Source organism: Narcine bancroftii, chromosome 8 (genome assembly GCF_036971445.1).
Source record: "Narcine bancroftii isolate sNarBan1 chromosome 8, sNarBan1.hap1, whole genome shotgun sequence".
NCBI classification, from domain to species: Eukaryota; Metazoa; Chordata; class Chondrichthyes; order Torpediniformes; family Narcinidae; genus Narcine; species Narcine bancroftii.
The window spans coordinates 137381617-137394558 of record NC_091476.1 but is presented as its reverse complement, the minus strand read 5'-3'; the positions used below and the strand labels follow the sequence as shown (position 1 = coordinate 137394558).

Below are 12942 nucleotides of genomic sequence, written 5' to 3'. Positions count from 1 at the left end.
CCAACCTCCAGAGTTTTCTCCATGCGGCGAAACCCCTGAACCTCACTTATAACTCTAACAAGTGCGTGTTCAGTACTAAACGTCTGGCTCTCCTTGGTTACGTGGTGGAGAATGGCATCATTGGCCCTGTTCCCACGACTACAAAGGCTTTGATGCCGAGGGTTTTTCTCATATTACACCCACTGGATCCTTCAATACACTGATCAGGTTCACCCTCTCTTAAAAGCCACTAATTTCCCCCTTTCAGCTGTCGCCCAAATGGCTTTTAACTACCTCTGGAATTACATTGTGAAAGCTGCCATGCACGCAGTGGACGAGAATGTACCTTTCCAAGTGGAAAGCGACACTTCAGACGTAATCCTGGCCACTACCCTCAACCAGGTGAACATGCCGGTTGCATTTTTTTTACCCTCTGATATTACAAGGCCACAAGCTCTGGAACCTCTCTGTGGAAAAGGAGTGCCGTAAGGCACTGGAGACACTACCTGACTGGTAGGAAATTTACGCTCCTCACTAACCAGCTCCCAGTTGCATTCATGTTTAATAATGCCAAGAAGGGCAAAATCAAAAATTACAAGATTGCTAGGTGGAGGATCGAGCTCTCCACCTACAATTATGACATTGCCTATCAGACAAGAGCTCTTAATGACTTTCCAGATGCCTTTTCCAGAGGAAGCTATGCCTCTGCACACACCAGCCAACTGCGGTCTCTGCTTAATGAGCTCTGCCATCCAGGGGTTACCCACATGGCTCATTTTGTCAAGGCATGCAATCTGGCCTACTCCATTGAAGACGTCAGGGAAATAACTAGTACTTGCCAGTTCTGCGTGGAGTGCAAGCTACACTTCTATCGCCCCGCAAAGATGCACCTGATCAAGTCATCAAGGCCCTTTGAACGGCTCAGTGTCGATTTTAAGGGACCTCTCCCCTCCATGAAAGGGAACATTTTCTTCCTCTCTATCATTGATGAGTACTCCCACTTCCCATTCACCATTTCATGTCCAGGCACGTCCACTTTGTCGGTCATAAAGGCCCTAGATTCCATTTTTGCCCTGTTCGTATCCCAGATATATTCATAGCGACTGGGGATCATCCATTATGAGTGACAAGCTATATCAGTACCTGCTAGTGAGGGGCATTGCATCCAGCAGAACTACAAGCTACAACCCCTGCGGGAATTGGCAGGTTGAAAAGACAACATCACGGTCTGGAAGGCGGTCAAACTGGCCCTGAAATCAAAAAGCAGGAAGTTCTCCCTATGGCACTCCATTCCATTCAACACTACTCTTCATGAGCTCCTATTCAATTTCAAAAGAAGGTCGGCATCGGGAACTACACTCCCAACCTGGCTCACTACTCTTGGTCCAGTCCTTCTTGGGAAGCACGTGACTGACCCCCTGGTGGAAAGGATGAAACTGCTCCACGCCAATCCCACATACGCCTATGTGGAGTACCCGGATGGCAGAGAGGACACCATCTCCATCAGGGACCTGGCACTCACCGGAACAGAGGGTCCATTGCCTCAAGTGCCCTGTGAGCCACAAGAGCTCATTCTCGCTGCTCCTAGTCAGGGTCTCAGGGGATCCAGTTCAGGAGGAAAGTGCATCACCCTCTACCGTTGAGCCAGAGACCCAGCCCTCCTCTCCTTACTCACAAGGAAACCAGGAAACCCAAGGAGTCCAAGGCCCCCCAATGTTAAGCCGCTCCACCAGGATCTTCAGAACCCCAGTCTGCTTAAATCTGTAAATTTGTAAGGAACTGTATATTTTCCAACGTTTTTTCCCTGAACCCATGTTCTCTGTCTTCGTTCACAGACCCTAATTTCTGCAGGAAGGGGTGAATGCAGTGAACGGGGATTCACTGGTTGTGTGTTGTGCTGATGCCTGGCTCCGCCTCCTAGCTCTGCCCCCATCTGCTCACATGTAACCCTGGTTTCCCACCTAAACCCAGAACCATTCCGAAGACTACTGTGAGGCCTTATCCATAGTTAGAAGTTAACTAAAGTGCTTGTTCTCCTTCCAGTCTTGAGAGCTTTTATTCACACTACAATGTGATGTCATGTATGCACCCTGACCATAAATTTGTATTGAACTCTCTCGTTTCTTTTACTTAGACACTCCCCTAGCTATTCTAGTATATTAATTCCATCCCTGTGTACTCTGCCTCCACATGTTAAACTTCTAAATGTTATCTTACTGAATACTCTCTGGAAATCCAATTCTAAGATAAACAAGATTTCCTTTCATGAAAGCATGTTGACTATTTGATAATATGATTTTATAAATGCCTTCCTATTATCTGTGTTCTAACTTGGCTGCTCATTCAAACAAAAAACAGAATTCAAAAGTACAGAGCTTCATTGGCTTTGAGGTTCTTTTACATATTCTGAGAATGTTAAAGATGCTAAAAAAAAATTCAATTTCTCTTTTTTGTCATTATTATGCAAGCAAGAAGTTTAAAATGCATTTAATGATGCAGTTATGCAGTTTATTACATTTCCAACCAATTATTACAGTTTAAATAAGAGAACAAACATACAAATCTCAAAATATTGACATTCTTGAGTTTTAAATCCGTGTTGCAATGGGAAGTTATAAGAGGAGAGACCATTGAAATTAAGTTATTCAGCCTTTTCTGTGTCACTTAGCCTGGTATCATAGCAGTTCTGTCAAGTATACAAGTCCAGGTTTCTCACGACGGATTAACTGGTGTTCACTAGAAGTACAGTTAGAATATTAAACTAGATCATTTGACTTGGCAACATAAGTGCAACTAATTCAAAAAGTATGAATACTACATGTTATAGTATTGGAAAGATTGAAGCTTACTTGGAAAAGTGAACATGCATTCAAAGGAGACATACCACATTTAATGTTCCATAAAAACTATTTTACATTTCGTATTGGCTCCTGTCTAAAAGGGCGCACTGACCTGGCTTTTCTTGGTTCAGTGCGAATGACCTGTGCTGGTTTTAAAGATGGGTCATTCACATGCCAATTAGAGCTGTGAAACTGTGAAATTAATCCAATTCAATCCAGTTATTCAAATATGACCTTTCCATGCCTCCATCAAATTCACAGTTGGATATTATCAATCTTTTCAATGTAGAGGCAGAGGCACAATGTAGAGGCAGAGGCACCAATGGCAGAGGCACAATTTTGACTTTAATGTTGAATTGCTAATGCAAGGTTTGAGCCCAAAATGCTATCAAAAGAATTATGATAATTGTTGAGATTTCCATTACTGATTATGTATGTACCTGAACTACATTATTTTTTGATAGTTCCCTGATCATAAAAGCATCCAAACAAGCTACAAAATGTTTTTGGGGAAAAAAAACTAAAATATCTTACACTAAAGCAGCATCTCACCATTCACACGACTCTCCAAAAAAAATTCAAAACTGGTGAAATATTTTAAATTGTAGCATCTTTCTGGAAGAAAAATAATTTTCTCTCTCCAAAAAACATTTCTGTTTTAGGTTGAACATCTGTTTACAATATTGCTAATGTATTTGAGGTGCTTCCCAAGTCACAACTCATCTTATAATTACCAAGCCTTTCAAATCCCACCTCCTATAATTATTATTGTTGCAAGATTTTGATTTTTTAACAATTCTACTGTAGTTACACCTTCTCTTCATCTTCCCACTGGCTGAAAAGTGTTTCTTTCCTCTTCTTTCTAATCTTTCTACCAATTATTTTAAACAATCCCCACTGATTTCTGACCCCACTGGTAAGAAAAATCAAACAACCATATTTAATTTTATAGACTTCAATTCAACCTCCCTTCAGCTTTTTTTCCAAACAACTCCAGCTCTAATCTTTTCTCAGTTCTGACAGTATCCTCATAGTTCTCCTCTGTGACGTCTCCAGTGATTCAAGCCTTTCCTGTCATGTGGTAAGCAGAACTGTACACAGTATTCAATCTGTGGATTATAGAGTATCACAGTCATACGCAGCCATGGCATCACCTCCTCATCTAATAAATGAAAGCATTGTGTATCATGTTGACTTTTCTACACCTTTTTAGATAGATCACAATATCTTCCCATGTATTTTATATTCCCTCATTTTGTTACACCTTCCCAAATGCATTGCTTCACCCACTGAGTAAAAAAAAAGTGCCCTCCATAATGTTTCGGACAGATACACATTTTTTTTTTCTTTTATTTGCCCCTATTCTCCAATTTTAAATTTGTAATTAAACAATTCACATGTGAGTAAAACGGATATTCCTGATTTTATTAGAGTATTTGCAAACGTTTTGGTTTAACCATGTAGAAATTATGGCACTTTTTATACATTTTATACATTTCATGGGAACATAATATTTGAGACATAGCAAATTAAAGTAGTCATGTTTAGGGGGCATGGCGTGATGCCATAGGAGGAAGATGTGGAAAATGCCTCTCCTGGCAGAATTAATTGATACCCGATTTTTTAAAAACTTTTTAAAATTTAACTGCTTTTAAGCAAACTTCTTAGAGGTCTCAGAAGATGGCTACAAAAAAATCTAAACCTCAAACTACAAAAAAAATCAACTACAACCGAAGTAACTATGTTGAAAGAACCAGGGCCTATCTTGAAAACTCAGCCTCTGTTTCTAGTTCCTCTCCAGCCACGATCGACGAAGACTTCCCGGGTGAGAACTATGCACCAACGATGCCCTCTCAGGGAGCTGGGGAGGGTGGCACGGAAGCATGGAGAAAAACCACAGAGACTACTACAGAGCCTGTGCACACGTGTGGAACTTAGCGCATGCACGTCATGGAAGTGACTGAAACGGAGCGTATAGACCCAACTTCAACAACGATTGCAGGTCAATCAAGGGCTAAACAGAAAGCCCGTTTGCAATTTCAGCCTTTAACTGTATCAACTGTATCAGAAGAGGAAGAACTTGAAGGAAAGGAAGAGTTTTTTTTTACAACAGTCACAAGGAGAAGAAACAGAAGAAGGAGATCAATATATTCAAGGTAAAGTGGATACATATTATGTTACCCCACCACCTCTTGACAGGTTTTTGATAAAATTTTTGAAAAAATGGATTTAATTAGAAAATTTTGCTGAAGTTAAAGCTGATTTTATACATCAATTGGGAATCAGTAAAAGAGAAATAACTGTATTGAAAACAGATGTTATCAGATGTAATAAATCTGTTGATAAAATTAAAATTAAAGTTCAGAAATTTGAAAAAGATTTCCGTGATTGTCATATGGAAGTGGAACAATATAAGGACACAGTTAACAAGATAGAAGATTCTTTTACAGCATGGGAAGTTGAGAAGAAAGGTCTATTGCGCAAAAAGATGATATGCTAGAGAATCAGAATAGAAGAGACAATGTGAAAATTGTTGGTTTGCCTGAAGATTTTGAAGGTAACAACCCAATGAATTTTTTTCAAAATTGGCTGCCTGAAATATTGAGACCAGATAATTTTCCAATGGTTTGGAGCTGGATAGAGCACATAGAGCTCTAAGGAAAAAACTGTATCCAGGGCAACTGCCAGGCTCAGTCTTGATTAAGTGCCTACATTATCAAGAAAGGGAAATTATTCTAAGAATGGCAGTTCAAAAAGCAAGAGAACAACAAGGTCCTTTGGTAATCCAAAATAATAGAGTATTTTTTATGCTGTTTTGAGCAACAAAATTATTAAAAGAAGAAAAAAATTTAATCCAGCTGACAAGGGATATAAATTTGCTTTTCGTTATCCAGCAGTCCTAAAGTTTTCTAGAAACAATATCAATCTCATTTTTTTTGCTAATGAATTCAAAGCTCTGGAATTTGCTAATTCGTTACCTAACATTAAGCAGAATGGAAGGTATTCTTCTGTATCTCAATATGAGGGGGATCAAGAAAAATCAAAAGGAGATTCATTTGGGGGGCAGTCGAATGAAGTTCAAGTCGAAATTGGTGATGATCAAGTTAACAGAGACCTTGAAGAAGCTTACCATACTTGACTGATTAAAGTTTACTTTTGATATTCTGTCTGGAGGAGGCGGATTCTCTTTTTTATTCCACTTTCCTATTCCGAGGCCACCAGTGGTGAGAGCCACTTCTCGTTATTAAGGGAGTTAGCGCTGACCCAAGTGGCACTTTTGGGGTTTATTTTTTTTCTTTCTTATTATTATTTTGGGGTTTCTTGCTTTTTGTCTTGGAGATGCTATGTTCTGAAATTTGGCTGTGGAGCTAGAGTGTCCCAGAGTGGAGAGGAGAGATTTATATATTTTTAAAATTAAAATATGGCAAAACAGGTTTGAATTATGTAACACTAAATATGAATGGGCTCAATAACCAAATTAAAAGGAAGAGAGTTTTGGCTCATATTAAAAAAATTTAAAGTGGATATTGCTTTTTTTACAGAAAACTCATATGACAGAGAAAGAACATCAAAAGTTGAAAAGGGAATGAGTTGGACAGGTTATAGCTGGATCTTTTAGTTCTAAAGCTCGAGGTATAGCTATTTTAATTAATTAAAAAATTACCGTTTAAACCACAGTCAACAGTTATTAATACTTTTGGTAGATTCATATTAGTGAATTGTCAAATTTATTTAGAACCTTGGGTTTTTTTAATTTTTTTATTTTTCACACTATAAACCATATTGACCAAGATACATACAGACATTTTTTCTCTTGAATATATACAGTGTCATTTTCTCCCCCTTTCCCCCCTCCCTCCCTCACCCCCCTTCCCTCCCTCCCTCACCCCCCTTCCCATTTATTTGAAGTTCAATCTATAAGATAAGATACATTAAACCCATTAAACAATGTTGTCACTTAATAAAAATAAACAAGAAATTTTACTGAGTCAGTTCATTTCGTTGTCTTCTCCTTCTGTCATTTTAGGTGGTGGAAGTCCATGGTAGGATTTCTCTATTGTATTTCATGTACGGCTCCCATATTTGTTAGAATATTGTGATGTTATTTCTTAAATTATGTTATTTTTTCTAATGGAATACATTTATTTATTTCTATGTACCATTGTTGTATTCTCAAGTTGTCTTCTAATTTCCAGGTTGACGTAATACATTTTTTTGCTATAGCTAGGGCTATCATAACAAATATTTTTGTGCTCCATCCAAATCAAGTCCAAATTCTTTATTTCTTATATTACTTAGGAGGAAGATCTCTGGGTTTTTTTGATATATTGCTTTTTGTGATTTTATTTAATATCTGGTTTAGATCTTCCCAAAATTTTTTCACCTTCTCACATGTCCAAATTGCATGAATTGTTGTTCCCGTTTCCTTTTTACAGCGAAAACATCTGTCTGATACTGTTCGGTCCCATTTATTTAACTTTTGAGGTGTGATGTATAGCCTGAGTATCCAGTTATATTGATTCATGCGTAACCTCGTGTTTATTGTATTTCTCATAGTTCCGGAGCATAGCTTTTCCCATGTTTCATTCTTTATCTTTATGTTTAGATCTTGTTCCCATTTTTGTTTAGGTTTACCATTTGTTTCCTCGTTCTCCTTTTCTTGCAGTTTGATGTACATGTTTGTTATAAATTTTTTAATTATCATTGTGTCTGTAATCACATATTCAAAATTGCTTCCTTCTGGTAACCTCAGACTGTTTCCCAATTTGTCCTTCAAGTAGGTTTTCAGTTGGTGGTATGCAAACATTGTATCGTGAGTTATATTATATTTGTCCTTCATTTGTTCAAAGGATAATAATTTATTCCCAAAAAACAATTTTCTATTCTTTTGATCCCTTTTCTCTCCCATTCTCTGAAGGAAAGGTCATCTATTGTGAAAGGGATTAATTGATTTTGTGTCAATAATGTGTTCAAAAAAAGAAAGCAGAAATGGATAAGAAGGGAAGGTGGTGATGAGGAAACGGAAAGGAAAGATAAACAAAGTATGAAATGACTATGTTGAACTATATGACTTTAAATATTAATGGAATACATAACCAAATCAAAAGGAAGAAACTGTTAAATTTACTGAAAAAAGAAAAAAATTGATATAGCATTCGTACAAGAAACACATCTAACTGAAGTGGAACACAAGAAATTAAAGAGAGATTGGATGAGAGAGATGTAACAGCAGCATCATATAATTCAAAAGCCAGAGGAGTAGCTATATTAATCAATAAAAATGTACCAATCAAAATAGAAGAGGAAATAATAGATCCAGCAGGGAGATATGTAATGACAAAATGTCAGATATATTCAGAATTTTGGAATTTACTCAATGTATACTCACCTAATGAAGATCAAAAATTTATGCAAGCTATCTTTTTGAAGATAGCAGATACGCAAGGTAACACACTAATAGGAGGGGATTTTAACCTTAATTTGGACTCAAACATGGATAAAACTGGAAAAAAAACTAACAGAAAGAACAAAGTAACCAAATTTATAATTAAATTGATGCAAGAAATGCAACTTTTGGATATATGGAGGAAACCACACCCAAAGGAGATTATTCCGGTAGACACAAAACATACTCAAGGATAGACCTATTCCTGTTATCAGCCCACATTCAAGGGAGAGTTAGGAAAACGGAATATAAAGCTAGACTATTATTGGATCACTCACCCCTGTTATCGGCAATAGAGCTAGAGGACATCCCACCAAGAATGTATAGATGGAGATTAAACTCCATGCTATTTAAAAGACAGGATTTTAGAGAATTCATTGAATAACAAATTAAAATGTACTTTGAAATAAATACGGAATCAGTGAAAGATAAGTTTATACTATGGGACGCAATGAAAGCGTTCATCAGAGGACAAATAATGAGTTATGTAACTAAGATGAAGAAGGACTACAATCGGGAAACAGAACAGTGGAAAGGGAAATTACAAATACAGAAAAAGAATTAGCAATAAAGGAAGATACAACTAAAAGAAGAGAATTGGTAGACAAAAAAATAAAATATGAAACACTACAAACATATAAGGTGGAGAAGAACATAATGAAGACAAAACAGAAATATTATGAGCTAGGAGAAAAAATGCACAAAATCCTAGCGTGGCAGCTTAAGACAGAACAAACTAAAAGAATGGTATTGGCATTAAGGAAAAAGGACAAACAAATTACATATAATCCAACGGAGATTAATGAAAACTTCAGGGAATTCTACGAACAACTATATCAAACTGAAAACGAAGGGAAAGAAGACAAAATAGATGAATTTCTAACTAAAATTGAACTACCAAAATTACAAACAGAGGAGCAAAATAAATTAATAAAACCATTTGAAATAGAAGAATTACAGGAGATATTAAAAAAACTACCGAACAATAAAACACCAGGAGAGGATAGACTCCCGATAGAATTCTATAAAACATTTAAAGACTTATTAATTCCTCCCCTCCTGGAAGAAATCAACCAGATTGAAAAAACACAAAACATACCAGATTCATGCAAAACAGCAATAATTACAGTAATACCAAAGACTGGGAAAGATCCACTAGCACCAGCATCATATAGACCAATATCTCTACTTAACACAGATTATAAGATAATAGCTAAACTATTAGCAAACAGATTGGCCGACTATGTACCAAAAATAGTAAAACTAGACCAAACTGGATTTGTTAAAAAAAGACGAACAACAGACAATATCTGTAAATTTATCAACTTAATTAATAAAAGAACGAGGCTTGGTTCCAAGCTTAAAATAAAACTCCAACAGTAGCGGTTGCTTTAGACGCAGAGAAGGCCTTTGACAGAGTAGAATGGAATTATTTATTCAAAGTACTACAAAAATTCAGCCTACCAGAGAAATATATTAATTGGATTAAAGCATTATATAAGGGGCCATTGGCGAAAGTGACAGTAAATGGATATATATCAAAACAATTTAACTTAAGCAGATCAACAAGGCAGGGATCTCCACTATCTCCCTCACTGTTCGCATTAGAACCACTAGCAGAACTGATAAGAACAGAAAATAAAATAAGAGGGATAAAAATAAAAGAGAATGAATATAAAATCAGTCTATTTGCAGATGATGTTATAATACACTTAACAGAACCAGAAATATCAATAAAAGAATTACATAGGAAATTGAAGGAATATGGAGAAGTATCGGGGTACAAGATCAACACAAATAAAAGTGAAGCAATGCCAATGAATAATGCGGATTTCACAAAGTTTAAGAAAGAATCACCATTTAGATGGCAAACACAAGCAATGCGATATCTAGGTATACAACTAAATAAAAATCTCGGCCATCTATATAAACTAAATTATCATCCATTAATGAAAAAATTACAAGATGACTTAGAGCATTGGAAAGACTTACCACTAACACTGATAGGAAGGATAAACTGTATTAAAATGAACATCTTCCCAAGGATACAATACCTATTTCAGTCATTACCAATTCACCTAACAGAGAAGTTCTTCAAGGAGCTAAAGAAAATAATAAGGAAATTCTTATGGAAAGGGGGGAAACCGAGGATAGCACTAGATAAATTAACAGAATGGTACAAACAAGGAGGCTTACAACTACCAAATTTTAAGAATTATTATAGAGCCGCACAATTAAGATACCTATCAGATTTTTATCAAACAAGGGAAAAACCAGATTGGACCAGATTAGAACTAGATAAAATAGGGGAGAAGATACCTGAACATATACTATATAAATGGGATGAAAAATTGGTGCCACATAGGAATTCACCGGTATTGCACCATCTGCTCAACATTTGGAAGAAGATTCACGTAGAAAGGAATAAGACAAATTACCAACTAGAACCTTGGGTTTTTATGAATATTTACGCTCCAAATGTGGATGATGAAAAATTTTTAAGATTTTTAAAAAGTCACGTTTAGTACTTTGTTGCATATTCATTGCATTAATGACTACTTAAAGTCTGTGATTCATAGGCATCACCAGGTGCTGAGTGTCTTCTCTGGTGATGCTCTGTCAGACCTACACTACAGCCAAATTCAGCTCCTGCTTGCTTCAGGCTTGTCCCCTTCAGTTTTTTTTATTCAGCATATGGAAGGCATGCTCAGTGGATTTAGGTAGGGTACCTGACTTGGCCATTCAAGAATTTTCCAGTTTTTTGCTTTGAAAAACTCCTTTTACCAGTATGTTTGTGACCATTGTCTTCCTATAGGATTAAGCACCGTCAAATTATTTTGGAGGCATTTGCTCAAACTTGAGCAGATAGGAAGTTTCCATACACCACAGAATTAATTTTGTTTCTACCATCAGCAGTTACATCATCAATGAAGATGACCCCCAACACCATGTTTCACAGATACGGTAGTATGCTTTGGATCTTGGGCAGTTATTTTATGCCTCCATTTTGCTCTTGCCATCACTCTGTACAGGTTAATCTTGGTCTTATCTGTCCACAAGTCCTTTTTCCAGAATTCTGCAGGCTCTTTTAAATACTTCTTGGCGAACTGCAATCTGACCATCCAGTTTTTGTGGCTAACTCGAGGTTTGCATCCTGCAATGTAGCTTCTGTATTTCATGAAGTCTTCAGTAGACACATCTACACCTGCCTCCTGAAGAGTATTTCTGATTTGTTGGACAGGCATTTGGAATTTTTCTTCGTTATGATGAGAATTCTTCTGTCATCAGCAGTGGAGGGTCTTCCTTGGCCTATCATTCCCCTTGCGATTACTAAACTCAGCAGTACGCTCTTTCTTCTGATTTTAGTAATCCTAAGGTTTAAATGATGTCTCTTACTGTTTTATTCTTGTTTTTCTGCCTCATAATGGCTTGACTTTCATTGGCACAACTCTGGACCTCATGTTAAAAAGTGGAAAATATAGACTCCAAAGGTGATCAAAAGCTTAGAAGCAAGCCTCGTTCTTTTATATCTTTGAAGCAATTAAACATACCTGAGTAATCAGAAACACCCGTGAAACCAAATGTCCCAAATGTTATGGTGCCCTGAAATGGGGAACTATGTATTAAAAGATCTGTAATTTCTACATGGTCAAACCAAAATGTATACAAATAACCTTAATAAAATCTAGAATATGTGCTTTAATCACAAGTAAATTGGTTGAATACAAATTTAAAATTGTAGAGCACAGGGGCAAATAAAGGAAAAAAATGTCTTTGTCCCAAAATTATGGAGGGCACTGTCTTTTGCCAACTGACTAGAGCACTTATATTTTCCTTAAATTCTTCTCCTAAATGTCAACCATGTGGATATTTTTGTGTTCTCTGCAATCTTGTTCATCCTGCCCCCATGTTTAAATGCAAATAATACAGTAAAATCCCCATTATCTGAAATCAACTAACTGGTAACCCAAGCAACCGGCAAAAAAAGAGAGGAAATAAAATAGATAAATAGATATTACACATAAATAAGAATAAATAAAAGTAATTGTTCTCCGAAGCAACACACCCCTTGGTGAAGATGCGAGCAAATATTCAGCTGGCAGATCACCCTGGTCATGCCCCGCCTGCAGCAGCAGCTTTGAATAAAGTTGTGCTTTAAATAAAATGGCAGCGCCCATGATGAAGGGCCAGCCAATCCCACTCAACACTGGGGCAATTCTCCCAAAGTATCTCCCTATTCCTGTCTAGTAAGAAGTTTTTATCTTTATTTGTATATTATTGAGTATATTAGTAAGGCTTTATCTGTAAATTTGGGGGAGGGGGGGTTAATATGATGGCGGCACAGTTAGTGCAGCAGTTTGCAACACTGTTACAGTGCCAGCTTCCAAGAATCAAATTTAAATTTAAATTTTGTAAGTTACCTATTAAAGTGAACTTTACATAATTAAGGACTACAATATTGATATTTTTCCCACTGTATTTTGTGTTTTAAACTGTTTATTCTTAATGCACGTGTATTAGTTAGGCATTGCAAGAGTGTAAACGGCAACCAGAAAATCCGCATATCCGGCATCTGCAATCCCCGTAGGTCCAGATACTGGAGATTTTACTGTAATAGATCATGAAGAGCCAGGGTCCAAGTATTGAATCCCATGAAAACCACAATGGTTACGGTCT

General features: G+C 36.8%; 1 protein-coding gene across 5 annotated transcripts in view; it reads right to left on the bottom strand.

The window, feature by feature from the left end:
• Nucleotides 1-12942, bottom strand: part of sik3 (SIK family kinase 3) — a 249474-nt gene that overhangs the window by 161415 nt on the left and 75117 nt on the right. The gene's annotated exons all lie outside the window — the stretch shown is intronic.